Source organism: Dysidea avara, chromosome 3 (assembly GCF_963678975.1).
Source record: "Dysidea avara chromosome 3, odDysAvar1.4, whole genome shotgun sequence".
In the NCBI taxonomy this organism is placed as follows: domain Eukaryota; kingdom Metazoa; phylum Porifera; class Demospongiae; order Dictyoceratida; family Dysideidae; genus Dysidea; species Dysidea avara.
Window position 1 is genome coordinate 1,799,900 of NC_089274.1, and position 15,903 is coordinate 1,815,802.

Genomic DNA, 15,903 nt, shown 5'->3' on the forward strand with positions numbered 1-15,903 from the left:
CCCCCCCCCCTCCCCCCCTTGGATGCTACGCCTAGTGGCGGATTTAGGGGTGGATCAAAGAAGCTCTTGACCCCCTCCAAAACTATTAGTAGTATACATCTCTGTGAAAATCTCATCCAGTGAATCTATTTGTGACTTTTAGCTGCAAATACATGCTACCACCAGTCCCTATCATATATTGCCATACTCCCAACAGCCAGCCTACATGCTAAGTAAAACCCACAGTTAAATGTATTTGAGTGTTACATGCTAGCAGTGCATATATATATCTCGGCGTATATGCATTGTATCATCAAATTTCTTTAACACAAACAGTAACTTTCCTTTGATTGTTGTCTAAATAGCTATATAGCTGTAGCTACACAACAAAATATGTTAAATGTATAAACTTTCCAATATTCAGAGTTTGTCAGCATTTTTAAGGAGCTGCATTGAGTGCATTCAAGATCCTGTCTATAGTGACTACACCATTGTATTTGAGTGCACATAATGTGTAGTACTGCTGTACAGACTTATAAAATAGTTCAGCAGGAGGGTGTTCTAATTGTAGAGAAGTGTAGGCTCTTGGGCAAACCGTGTATAGGCAGCAAGACCACTGTAGTAATATTATTAATCAATGACTGAAAGCACACAATAACAACTAACTCTTACAACTACAGTACACAATATTTATATTACAGGTATGTATAAATGACATCATATTACATCATGTCAAATCATTACATTATATCATTAACTCTATAACAGAGGGTAGCTGGAAACCCTGACCCATCAACAATTGTACACTCAAATTCGAGCTATCAAGATCAAGATACCCTAATAGAACAGTCACCTCTAATACAACAGTCAAATAAAAATTGTGATGAACCCATGCTGAAATCACTCTCAGATTCCATCTCAGAATGTCTAATTTTCAAAAATTTTCTGGAAGGGGTGTGTGTGTGGGGGGGGGGGATGTCCCCAGACCCCCCTAGGTTGGCATGCTTTACATGTACTAAGGTGTGCCTTCCCTGTATTATAGTGTCATCTCATTTTGACCCCCCCCCCTTTCCAAAAGTCTGGATCTGCCCCTGGTTAAGCTTATGAGCCACAGCATGAGAAGGTTAACAGTGACAATATTAATTATATACACTAGTGTTCAAAGTAGTGTTTGTAGCTGATTTGATGGGTGGCATTCTGGGGGTATGATTCCTCAGCACCCAACTTTGGTTTTTGGATATTCAACATAGCATTACTGATAGGTTCAAGCATTTATTTAGTCTAGCCACTATAGAGATTTATCTAACATAATGGGGGGGGGGGGGGGACTACCTGGGTTATCTTCTGGATCAAGAAATCATCCAGAACATGATAGTCATGATTGGCCACATGATTTCCCAGCTCTATAGGTTCTCGGTTTTACCAGGAGTTTGAAGGAGCGTGATACTAGTGGTTCCAACATTAACTAATTATTTAAACCTCAAGTCCATGTAGGGTATTCATCCTATATTCACTGCTACTCAGTGGTTTATTGCATCATCACCTTCAAGCTGTTCATTTTCAAAGGAACCCATGATGAGTCTAAGTACTTGTGTGCTATTGTAAACTAAAAGAGCCTGAACAACTCAATGCAGTGAACTAAGTTTGTGCTGTAGAGGACCAGAAACAGAGCTATGTTGAAATCATTATTAATTACCCTTAGCTATACTGACACTCTATGGCTGCATATTAACTGCTAGCACCTTGTTAACATAACCAAGTGCAGCCCAGGAAAGTACTGCTCTCTTTATAAGGACACGTATCATTAACAAAAGATAGAACACAGCTATTTCCTGAGTGTTACTATTACGCCGCTCTTTGCGCTTTGCGGCGCTAATGAGCTCCTGCCTTTTTACCAAGCAATCTCAGCTTGTCTCAGCCAGGCTCCCGCTCCCCTCCCCGGCGGAACCAATTCCCCTTTCAGTGTCACGTGATACTGATCGTGACATCAAGAGACATGAGGAACAGGGCTTTGCGGAGTTCTTGCAACTTCAAATTTTAAGCGCATGCGCACTTGAATCGAGAAAACAGTCTGCTGTTTTAAGTATTGTTTACTTTTCTAACACTTTAAGTAATCACACAACCGTTATAGATAATGGTGGCTATCCAGGACGTGGAAAGAGAGAATAAACGTCTTAATGATTAAGACAAAATATACATTACAAGCATACAGGGGCCTAGACACAGGGGTACCATGTGCTGATGGATCAGTACAGGAGCCCTGGCAAGACTTACATTAACTAAAGGTAAATTAAATTACAATACACAAAAAAAAAAAACAAAAAAAAACTATATCTACATATATGTAATACTTAAAGTTTACCTAAGGTGGTCTAAAAGATCCCAGCCCGGGGAGGCTCTAGAATTAAAAATTCTGTAAGAACAGGACACAGCAATGCGAGCTGCCTGCTCAAACAAGGATCTTGTGGTTTTCTTTGGCACTATACAAAGTAGATGTGCTTTCAGACCTTACCGTAGCCATTGTGACGAATATACGCATGCGCTAAATTTTTCCGAGTGCAAGAACTCCGCAAAAACCATGGAATTAATTTTGTAACTGACAACTGTCCTGCGATCTACTGTAGAAATAGACTAGCTACTTGTAGTAAAGGAAACAAAGTGACTCAACACTTGGTGAGTTCTTTGCTATATGGTTAGCTAGCTTAATTGTTCATTCAGACTAGCCGGTTAGCTAATTGCATTTATCAATGTTGTACCTCACTACTGGCAGAGGTCGGGGATAGATGGGGATTTGAACATCACTGAAAACGAAGTGGATATTTAGCCGGTAACCGGTCACGGTGCAAATATTTATTTAGCCGGTCGTTTGTTGGGAAGTATCACCTATGAGAGAATAAAGAGAATAAACGTCTTAATGATTAAGACAAAATTTACATTACAAGCATACAGGGGCCTAGACACAGGGGTACCATGTGCTGATGGATCAGTACAGGAGCCCTGGCAAGGTTTACATTTTCTAAAAGTAAATTAAATTACAATACACCAAAAAAAAAAAAATCTATATCTACATCTATGTAATACTTAAAGTTTACCTAAGGTGGTCTAAAAGATCCCAGCCCGGGGAGGCTCTAGAATTAAAAACTCTAGTATCAAACACACTACTGAGTTGCATGAAGGTAAGTTTTTGGGTGAGTTCGAGGCGAGCTAGGGTTCGCCTCGCTTTGCCGGGACGCTCGCTCCAACCCCAGGCTAGCTTGCCTTGAACTCACCCAAAAACTTACCTTCATACAGACAGTGAAAGCCACCATTATGTTTAACAGGCAAACGTCAGGTTAGCGTTGGGGTTAGGGTCGGGTTCAGCTTTGGTTTCTTTTTCACTGGTATGGGTTAGTCTATATAGTATTTTATATAGAGATGTAACATTTAAATAGTACAAAAACAATAGGAGTAGCCAGCAAGCACTGGTGGTACAGTGATAGAGTGTTGGTACTCCAAACCTGGATGTGTTGATTTGAGTCTAGGTCACATCACACTTTTTTCTTCGTTTCTTAAACCTTTTTGTGTCACGATTTTTTCTCCAAGTTTTTTTTTAAATTGCAATGACCGGCTAAATATCAACAGCCTACTGAAAAAGTTCTGAATGCTCACGGCTCGAATTTCCACTACCTGTGGCCCGCATTTTCCATCCCCACCTATCCCTCAAAAGACCACTGACGGGAATGTAAGGGTAACAAGACCACAACTCACCAGAAGGTGTAGCTACCAAGTGATACCAAAGCGCTTTTCAGTTCACTTAGCTTCATGCTCGGTTTGAGCAACATCACTCAATGTGTTCAGCTTGCTTGCACGTGATCTAGTGGACAACACTCGAACCTTTCCGGAATAAAGAATGTAAACCATTTATCTATGGTAAACATTAATAATATTTATGTATAGTCATCTGATGTTCTAGTATAAAAAGGTGTTTGCTGTTTTAAATAATTGGAGTCTTTTAATCATTGAGTCTTGAAGTAGTTCTGTCGTGATAAGCGCTCTGCAGGCAAGTTTTCACTTACTACATGGGCAGGCAAAATCCTTACATTTATGCAGTGGCATAGCCAGACTTTTTGCCATGCCCAGGCACTGGGCGGGCAAGCCATTCCACTCCATGCAACACACATACACATGCCCATCTTCATATGGACATCAATAGACATTTTGAAATGTGTTGTGCACCACTACCTACGTATATACTCTACCTACACTAAGGTAATAACTTTACTATTTGTGACTGCTATCTAGCTATTGTCTCTTCTTATCACATACATACAGTGGTGTCTTAATACTAGACTAGCAGGGAATTTGAATGAAAGCACGGAGCGCTTATAATAGACTACTCGCATCACATGATGACTTTAAATCAGTCTACAATCAGGGAAAAGAAATAAATGCTGACTATAAACAAGTACTCCATACCGTCTGAACTATCAGTCTGAGTCCCAGTACCCATACACACAGCTTGAACGGGTTCCCACATTTCATAGCATCGAGAGTTCATAATATAAAGTAGTAAGAGAGAGAGAGTGGGTCCAACAGGACTACATTCCTGCAAATACACTGAGTAAGATAGAATATCAACACCTTGGTTTGTACAAAGGTTTCACCATCTCAGCACATATCAACACTTGCCTTCCACCAGTAAATGTGTCAATTGGATCAAAACTTTCAAAAGTCTAATTTTATTCAGTGTGTTTGTACAGGCTATATGAGCCTTATCCGAAATTACGTCACAGACATAAAATGGCCGCTGTAGCGTGGGGACGTTCGTAAAATTTGTATGGACGACTATCGAAAGAAAATTATTGAACGGCGATATCTCAGCTAAGACGGAAGATATTGAGCTCTAACCAGCAGGTATGGTTATAAATTAGCTGAAAGAGTAGGAATCTAGCGTTGTTTTGAAAATCAACCGAAAATCGCTTTTATGCACTTATTGTAAGGTCTTATAGCCATACCTGCTAGTTAGAGTTCAATATCTTCCTTCTTGGCTGAGATATTGCTGATCAAAAAATTTCTTCCCATAGTCACCCATACAAATTTTACAAATGTCCCCACACTATAACGGCCATTTTTATGTCTGTGATGTAATTTCAGATAAAGCTCATTGGCAGTTTGACACTCTTCCTTAATATTGTATATTATAAACTCTTGATAGCATCAATTTGAGTTTTCATCAAGGTTTTCATTCACACAGTCCACAAACACGAAGACACACTGTCCCTATCTGTATAGAAAAATTTCTGTCTTTAGTCCTTTTGTTACGATGCTGACCTAACTTACAGTAAAACCCCAGTGGAAACCCGGTTACTGCTGGCCACCCAGAAAGAAAGCATTGGCGAAGTGGACACACAGTAAGTTGTGTTAGCTATTCTTGTATAATTATAATTAAGTGATTGTTCATCTGTGATTCAGCCCACCTCCTTAATTACTCTGGGTAGCTGATGGTAGGGCAAAGTGACTTGATGCCTGGGCAATGCCCTGGCTTTCCCCGGGTCTACTATGCATGCTAACCAACATGTGATAATGATTATGAAGACCTATATATGTGCCATGTATTAAACAAAGGTGCTTGTAGTGCTTCAGTGCCATCATCAAGTTGCATGTAGTTATTCTTATGCCATTAGCATTGTTAAAGTTACCAAACACTATAGCTGATCTCTTTGCAATTGAACTATATACTTTGCACTTAACAGCTTTGATCTATATCTGTATGCTGTGGTCAGTGATGTGGTTTCTGGTAGCACATTATATGTGGCTCTGATATAAGTAACAAGTGTTCAGCGTGGGACGAGCCTTAGAGATAATTCATTGGTATACGAAAGGATTACCATATGTAGTACTGTATAATTATTTCAGTTTCTACAGACACAAAAGAATTATAGAATTGCTGAGTAAAGTGGTCTGGCCACATGAGACTAACAGCTATGAGTAAATGCATGCCTAGCTTCAGTATACGTTTGCAGCACGTTTACCATGACACTCTTCAATTATCAGATCTGTCTAATTTATGGTGTGATGTCTGATAGGACCAGTTGCATCAGGTATCTGCAATGTAATTATCGTGCAATGTTTGTTAGGACCAATTAACTTCGTAACCAGCATTGTTACCTGCCCTACATACAGGACCATTTCACATTCCATATTAACCACTATAATATGAATCAATGCATTGGGAATGAAGCATTAAAGATCATGTCCTAAAGTAGCATGCATAGTGACATATTTTGCATGTACCTTATTCCACCATCATGCAAGCCTAATAGTTAAAGTGATGTGAACATGCAGGTTAACTAAACAGCAGAATTGCATGTAGTCAAATCAATAATTATCAAGACATGTGCAAATTATGTGGTGCTGTCCTATCATGCAGGCACTGTTATAACATGGTCAACAGAATATTTAATGCAGTACTATGTGTTGTAGCTATACTGCAAGCAAAGATTTGACTTAACACACAAGTGCACACTTCCTGGCTATCACAAAGAAAGAGAGGGCACTTACTTTAATATAACACACAAAACAAACACACAGACAAAAGAACATGCACCCAATTGGCCTGCCCATGCATGCCCTATACCTATCAAATGTACTTTTCCAACAGTGCATATACTGTGAAGCAATACAAGGATGCTATGAACTTACTATGAAATAAAATTGAGTTAGAAAAAGTATGCACCAAAAAGGTATAGAAAACAAAAAAAAATTTTTTGTCACTGTCGGGATTCAAACCCTCACCCTACACAGCAGTAACCACAACAACTTCAGGGAGGTGCTAGATGTTTATTGTGTAGTTAGCAATGGAATGCAGCTGAGGTTTTCTGTACACCATGCCCTGAATGCAGATGTAGGAACGTATGTAGAAGCTTGCAATAAACTTTGCGATGTAGCCAGATGGTGAGCGTTCCATTTCACATGTGAATCATGTTGATACATGCACAGATTGCCGAGTAAGCATCATCAATTGCTGACATGAAAAAGTGTGTCACGAAAAAAAAAGGTGGAACTGAGAAGAAAAAAGTTGTGAATTGAACCCTGGATCTTTGGGTTGACTGTTCTAGGCGCTAATGCTTTGGCTGTTTGTTCGTGGTTTTGACAGGAATGTAGCTCAAGTTTTCCTCCATACCAACACCTTCAACACTTTGTAGAGAGTGAACGAAAGCATGTAGCAATTTTTAACAACAAACTTGAAGTTGCCAGATGATGAATGCTTAATTTTCATTAAAGTCCTGTGTCCATACGTGCTTTGGTTGTCGAGTTAGCAGCATCATGAGGAAAGAATGCAGATGGACAGACAGACAGACAGACAGACAGACAGACAGACAGACACCTTTTAGCTTTATATATAAATTCTGGACACTGTTGACCATATTGACCTGATATGGACTAGACAGATGCTAAAAGCATGATGGGGCAAGCCTGAGTTGTGTAAAAAGTGATGCAGCATCAACTGTATTTCCATGAATAGTGTTTAATGTGTGTGTGTTTATAGCTATACAAACAGAAGTGCTCAGGCTACTCTAGAGGTAGCCGGAGGAAGGTGAAAAAAGTTCAAGTTGGGAGACTCAGTGGCCTGCCAGTACATAGTTACATAACTGTGTGGAAGCATAGTCAGCTAGGACTTATCTCCCTGTCTTCTGTAGTTTCATTGGCCAACTGCATGCTCTCTTCTGCGAGTGTGCATGGCATCTATCAGGTGTCTACTTGCTTCTGCTTCATCTGGCATTTCTGCTACCGTCCTCGCCCTGTCTCATTCTCTCCCTGCCTTCTTCTAAGACGGTCTTCTTTGTCCATGTCTATGTAGATAAGTTGTAACCCACGTGACAAATTCTAAGCCAAGTGGTGCAAATATGGCCTTTTTCGTGAACGTGATGCGTGTACCATTCACTTGGGCATTCACCAGCCAGTGTTCCCTCCTCATTCTCTTCCAAGACGGTCTTCTTTGTCCATGTCAATGTAGATAAGAATAAGTTGTGAGCCATGTGGCGCATTGTTCCATGTTCATTACGTAAACTCTCGGGAATGGTCAGATGTACGGTCGTACGTACAGTTGAGCACTACCAGTGTGGGGCTGTCCGTGTTCATTACATAAACTCTCGGGAATGGTCAGACGTACTGGTCAGACGTACTGGTCGGACGTACTGGTCGGATGTACTGGTCGGACGTACGAGTGACTACTGCCATTTGTGGGGCTCGCTCAGGCTCGCCCCAAATATTCATTGTATTCTCACTAGCATAGTTTATCATGTGATATTTGATAGGACCAGTTGTGTCAGGTTTCTGAAGCGTAATTTATGGTGTGATGTTTCAGTTAACTTCGTATTTACCATACAGACCGAATATGGACATTGTGCTCTTGCTAGTGTGGGGCTTGCTCAAGCTCACCACAGTAAGTCAAGAAGGTAGTGGTAGGCAACAACACTGTTGTTCTGGCATGAACTTAAATAATACTGTGGCTAAAATGATAGGATTTCCACAGAATAAGTTTACTATTTAGCACCTATTAACATGCGTGTATATTCATATGGGCTCCATTGCCATGACTATATACTCAGCTCAACAGCTACTCAATAGCAAAGGAACCAAAATAGGACGTTATCATTGGAATTTGTGCATAGTGGACATGGAGAATGATATGAGCGATATTCGCAATGATGTTTCGGTTACGTTTCGTGTATATCTATGATGTCACAAAACAAAATGGCCGCTGTAGTGTGGGGACTTTGTACTGTGAGATATTGGGCGAGATAGTGTTTCCCTATGATACCGTATATAAATTCAAAAAAGGGCGAAGGTGAGGCATATAGTATATAATGCAATACAAATAAGCCTATTTGTGTCCGAATTTAAAATTTTTGGTCTGCTTTCCTTGTTGGAGTGTGTTTTGAACTGTTACGGTACGTGTACTACTTCTTATCTTTATTACCTCGTGGATCCATGTGTAAAACACTGCAGACCACATTCATTTCAAATGTTATGTGCCAAAGTCTTCAAAGCCCTTACACTAACATGGCCATTTTGTCGATTATGACATCAAATTTTGTAATCGCAATGTAAATAAATGTCATTGTGGATATCGCTTATTGGAAGGAAGGCTATCCAGTTTTTGTCCCCAAAATTTTGAACAGATTTTCCTGTAGATCAGTAAGAATAATATCATATACTGTAGTGGGAAATTTTCGAAAAGTTAAATTTGAAAATTAGCAATGCATTTTTGAAAATAATTTTTTGTAACTATAGCTACAGAAATAGCTAGCTAGCCACAATTTAATATCTTAGAAGTAATAATGAAGAAAAGTATAAACAAGTTTGATTGTTTGTTTTCTACTATAATAGCCATAGTACTGCCAATTTCACTCTACGTGTATTACCTTTAATACAATGAAAAGATTTACCAGACTCGTGACCAGACTACATGGAAGATGTCTAGCTGGTGCCACCAAAGTTTTCAGACAATAGCAAATAGTTTGAAATAACTTTCCTAAAAGAGTCTACACTAACAAGACCTACACACTAAGATGCATATAGAGCAGAGCAAATTTGAAGGTGGTAAGGTATAGTAAACTAAAGCTCTGTCTGTAGAAAACCCTGAATGCTCTAGGGGAGTCAGTGGGCATGCCCTCTAAAATTTCACCTCTGCATGACTGCATGTCTGGAGGCATACATGCTTCTGATACATTTTTTTCCATGAATATTAATTCTGTTCTACAGTTCTAGAGTGATTTACTATTAAACTTATGGCTAGTACAATGGCTAGTCTGATGCGGCCACCCCTTTTCTACACACTGGGATTGCCTACCATTAGGTAGCTACTTTAATATGAAAACTAAGTTTGTAGTAGGAAGCTATGTATCAAGGAAAATTTAACATAAAAGTTGTTAGAAAGTATCCTGATGGCTACAAATTGCCATCCCGATAGTAAATCTGGATATCTGGATAAATACCAAGAGTTATTATATACTGTTGATTATGGATATCTGTTTCAACCCTATCAACATTTTCAGAAATTTATAACAACTTGGTAGTAGTGCATAAACGAATGTCTATTTTATGCTTCGAAGGTTTGAATACAACATTCAAAGCTTTGATGAATATTGTATGGTGCTATAGCTAGTTAGCTACACATTGTGTAGGTGGCATAATTTTGAATGTATTGTACCATAGTTTTTGTTTTGGCTCCCTTTGGCAAATGGAATTTCTCGCATTGACATTATTATTCATCTGTTTAACAAGGTATAGCAGCTGGAGAAACCACTAAACAAGATGTAGCTACTGCTAAAAGACCTTACTGTAGTACACAACTCACGAATATTCTTCCTCTACAACTTGTCCCAACTGCACTTTGAGATTAGTGGTGGGTGTGGCCACTTGTGGTGTGAGCTAATTGACTTGTCAGACGCCTAGTACAACCACCTTCCATTACTTTCTAGTGTCACAAGCACAACTGCCCATGGTGAAAATTATTCATGGCGTGATGAGCAGTCGAATTCTTTTTTAGTCTTCTGCTCGCAAATATAACCAGGTTTACGCATGCGCAAAATTTGAACTTTGCTTAAGTCATTCAAATAATGCACCCTTCGAACCATTGAATGAATGCAGTACATTCGTTTATGCACTACTTGGTAGCATTCCTTTTCCCCATGCTGTAGTGTTAGCTGGCATTAGTGGGAAGCAGAGTAAGATCTTAGAAAGTGAGCGTCTGATTTGTCAGGCTCTGTTGGTGTGATTGCTGCGTCTTCTACCTGCCAGAATCTCAGCAAGTCACACTCCTCCTGGTGATGCCCTGTAATGACATGAAGGGAGTTAACACTAGTGCTAGTGGTCGGGGTAGTAGTGCAGGTCCGGACAGTAAGTACCCGAGTTTCGATCTCATGGCAGTTGGACCAACTCCTCTGACGATGTGGTCCCCAACCAGGTCCCAGTAGTGGTCTGCACCAATGAGCAACGAGATCTCAAAATTCTCAGCTGCTGTGACTGGGTGGGCTAGTGGTAGTCCCTGGAGGTATGGTAGCTGCAGCACATCTGTATCTGGTACTACCAATGCTGAAAGTGGTACCAGTTCTCCAGTGGATGTCCTGATTCTGATTGACACTGCATCCATTTGCTTGTACAGTGGTTTGCTAGCACCGAAGGATGACAGGCTGATGTTTTCAAACTTGTATGGTGTTAGTGCCAAGTCACTTGCCAGCTTCTTTGTGCGGAAGGATTGCTGCGACCCTTTGTCAAATAACTTCAATCTGTAGATTAGTGCCAACAGCAGCGGAAATAGCAGTCTTCAATAGACAAGTAGTGTTTTTGGCAAGTTGGCGTGGTGCTAGTGTGGTAAGGGATGCAGTGTCAGTAGTAGTTGGTGGTGGGGCTACATTACTGGAGGTGGTGTGATTGGTGTCACTAGTGGTCTGTTTGGATGGATCGTTACAGATGCTTGTGTGATGTTTGTTGCCACATTTGCGACACTGGTTCTTAGAATTACATTGAGATACACGATGATAGGCAAGGCAGTTGTAACACAGGCGTTGTTGCTTAATGATCTCCAGACGAGATGCGGCATCTTTGTGCACTTCACAATTAAGTGCAGTGTGGTTGCCTTTGCAGAACACACAACTTAGCTTACTGATGCCCTCTCTCTTTGCATACTGTTTACGGTGTAATGAGTTGAGGAATGAGGCAGTGGATTCCCTGTTGACTAGACAGGGATGTTTGTTGGCCTGTCTCAAATATTCGGATTTCATTACGGATGGCAGCCTGTAGTTCTAGTATGGTCCTTCCGTGGTCTCTGGCCATGTTTCTCTTAGTTGCTTCAGGCAGCTTGGTAAGTATCATTGGGGCCAACAGTGTGTCAAGCGACTCTGGTGATTTGCCCAGGGATTACAAGCAACGAACATGGCTTTCAACATGGTGTCATGAAAAAACCTGAGACTAGTCAACTTGTTGGATGGCTTAGGAAGATCAAGCAGGGTTTGAATGTGGGCACAGATGATACATTGGGCGTCAATCGTTCTTTCAATAAATCTACAGGATGCTTGTAGTTAAGGGGAGCCCAGTGATCACTCTTGATGCCTCACCTCTCAGTTGGGCACCCAAACAACTAAGTTTCTGTACACCAGTTATGGTTGGGTTAGTATCAACAGCAGCTGCAAACAGTCCCAGAAAGACTGCCAATCAAGTGGTTCTCCACTAAATACGGGAATCTCCAGCTTGGGGAGGTGGGCACCAAATAGGCTTGTGCCAATTATGCTGGCATAACTTTGAGCATAATAGGCTAGCAAAGTATCAAGCATTATGCCAGCATAATAGGACGATTTTCAAGAATTTTAATTAAAACGTGCAATGCACACGCCAAAAATACTACACAACATGAACACACTGCACATTATTACTGCATTTCATATCAAAAAAACCTTGCAGTGTTATTATTTTACTAATTCTTGACTGATTATTCACACTATGTGGAAATAAGATCGAGATACTCTAATAGAGCAGTCACTTACTCTAATACAACAATCAGGAAATGCAGATATATTCTAGTCAGCTTTCGGACATAATCTTGATTTTGAGAGCATAATTTTGAGCATAATAGGCTTGATTTTTGAGCACTGCTCAAAAGCATAATAGGCAATATTCAAAGCATAATTGGCTCAAGCCTAGCACCAAAGTGATGTGTATGGGGGATCTTGCTGCTTGCTGTGGAATCATGTGTATGAGCTGTGTGTGTTGAGGAGTGAGCATGAGCAGTGTGTGCTGTGGAGTGTGCGTGAGTATTACTTGGGTCAGCCGCAGGTTGATGTGAACTATCAATACTGTTAGTAGTACTCATGTGATCCACCTGATGAGTGTCAGACTGCTGTGCTGGCGCCTTCTCCTGAATTCCACTCGAGTGTTGAGATGCATTCTGTGGCTGGGGTAGGGGGTTTGTCTGAGTGGTGGGTGCTGCTGGGTTGGCCACGTCTACCTCCGAAAATGTCTTCAACGTGTGATGAATCACTGCCATCTTCTCTGACAAGGTAGTTTGCAGGTCGGCTGCTCAAACACTGCGGCTTCCAGCTTCTCTTCTTCCTCAATACTAGTGATGATCTTGTCATCCAAAAGGTTGGCTTTGAGACAAAGCTGCTTCAAGTTTTCTTCCAGAAGGACAACATCAGAGTTTACTAAAGTGGCGTCGGCATCTTTCTCCTTCGCGGTTGAGAGCTTGGCTAATATATCATCTGTAGTGGCGAGTAGCTTGGCTAAATGGCCCTTATGGCCGCGGCGTGAGCAAATCAGTTTCTTTGGATCGTCCATCCAGTTTTCTCTGGCCACGGTACCAAAATGTTTAGGGGCATGATAGTACAGAAGAAGGTTTTTGGACTGAATGGACATGTTCTTTGTGATGCACTCGGATACAACTACTCAAGATGCCATTACTATTAATCACATGTTAAGCTCTAATTACAGTGCAGCATTACAACATTATATGTACACGTGCGTATGTGTGCATACAGTTCAGTTCAGTGATCTCTGACAATTTGTGTGACAACACCTAGGACATCATGTGGACTGTAGTCCCGGCCTGTTAGGCATTATAGCCTTTTATACATAGCGTACCGACCACGTGTTCCATGAAGTCTAGAGCAAAAAAAACTTACTTGGCAAGTTTGACCCAGGAACCTCCATACTGAACTCCCAAATCCTTAACTACTGTGGTACTGCTTTCATGGTTGTTTGCCTCACTTAATTTCTACTTTATATATTAAGATTCTAGTAAAATTTCGTAGATAGATATGTGGAGCATTCTATGTGTGTTCTATTAGAATTCTTATATATGCGCACTCTATTGCATAAAAAATATTTGGCAATACAATTTTGTCTTCGATAGTCATCATTGTGTGGACAGCTGTGGATTGAATCAACACAAAAACAGCCAAGCTGTGAAAAACAGTATGGCCTTCAAAAGCCAGGATGATGAAATCAAAGGTGGCAGCTTGCAATAATGAAAAAAGGTGTGATTTCACAACTTTTTCGTCCAGGCTTTTGAAGGCCACATCCCTTTTCACAGCTTGTCTGTTTTTTGTGTGGTCCATAAGAAGAACTTGAAAAGACAAAATTAATAAGGAAAAAGATGAATAAAGGACCATATTTTGTGAATGCTTGCTCGAGTTTAGTATTTATGTGGGATACTGAAAGTGGAGTCTTAAACTTATTTTGTTTAGAGAAGGAAATATGGAGTTACGTATGCGTAAAGATGCAATGTCCTTTTTTCCTGTTAACGTTCTCATGGGATGGCATGCCAGCTTTCTTGGCCACACATTGCTACAATATTATATACTTGCTGTTATACAAGCAGGTTTCTGACTTGCGTTTGATGAGGACAGCTTTCATTTCTATGCTCAAAATTAAATTTAAATTCCTAATTTTATGCACTCACTTTCAATTTATAATTTTTATGTTGTGTAGGGAGAAGCCAAAGTAATGGATGAAGCTGGTGGGCATTTTCCTCAAGGTACAAGATATGGAAAAGAGGAGATAGTAGCATTTGCTGGTGGAAGACACGGTGTGATTGGAGATGCCTTCCTTGATCCTGCTATAGCAAAGGATTTGAAGATTGCAGTCCCTGGAAAGGATATTCTTGATATTGGATGTGGAATTGGAGATTGGTGTGTTGTTGCAGCTCAGTATGGCGCAAATACAGTGCACGGGTTTGATATTCAAGAAGACATGGTAAAACGAGCTACAGAAGTTACTTGCCACACTAATAATATCCACATTAAAGTTGGTGATGTTGCAGATATGCCTTATAAGAATGATAAGTTTGATGTTGCCATTAGTCTGTTTGTGACGTGTAATCTATCACCCAACACTTACAGTAAGCATTTTCATGAGCTCTATCGAGTGTTATCACCTGGTGGAAAAGCTATTTTGCTTGTCCCAACTGATATATCACACAGTAAGCTACTCACAAAGATGGATGCAAATCCAAAAGTTGTTGAAGAGAATATCAATAAGATTCTGCATACATTACCAAAATATCCTAGTACTATCCAAGTTACTGAAGCCTTTGGAAATGTCAGTGATATTATTATGGCTTGCTTTGCAGTTGATGAAAATGGGGACATCTTTCATGTTAAACATGCTAATCAGCTTACTGATGGTCAGCCTATATGGAGGAGGACTGAGGTCATGATGTTTCCCAATTACTTCTATTCTGATCAGTCAATCCTTAATGAAATTGCTTCTGCTGGTCTTACAATTGATAAGACTGAAAATTACTGTACAGAAGAAGGAAGGGTGGCTTATAATGGTAGAAATCCTGCCATACTCCTAAGTAAAGAGTTTGTTGTGGATTCGACTGCTTTAGTTCATTATTTGAGGAAGCCTAGTGTTTAACTACTATTTGCTGAAATTGTATTATTATTATTGTTGCATATTATAACTTGGTGTGACTATAATTACAATTGTTTTTAGTGAAAGGAGGTCATTGCTAGTTAAGATCAGTGCTATATACATATAAATAATGTTCACTTGTTGCTTGTATGTTGTATCTATGTCTTGTTTTTTTATTGTCTTTAGTGTTCTGTATTATATATGTTGTCACTCCTGCAAGGAAGAGTAGAAGATTGCAGGGAACATAATCAAACTCTCTAACTTGACAGTGATTTCAGTAGTTTATTGAAACACCATGATATTCCATTTGTATGTACCAAGCAGTTACTCTACCAGCTCCTCTGATAGCTGCATTCTCAGTAAACACTGGACTCTGTTGAAGGAGAAATTACAACTTTGTTTCAGCTATATATCAGGGATCTAATTGCTAATGATCTATGATCCATTAAGATTTCTAACTTTTAGCTTATAGACATTAAAATAGCATAACTCCAAAGCCACACACTGCTTGTTAAATAGCTTGCATGG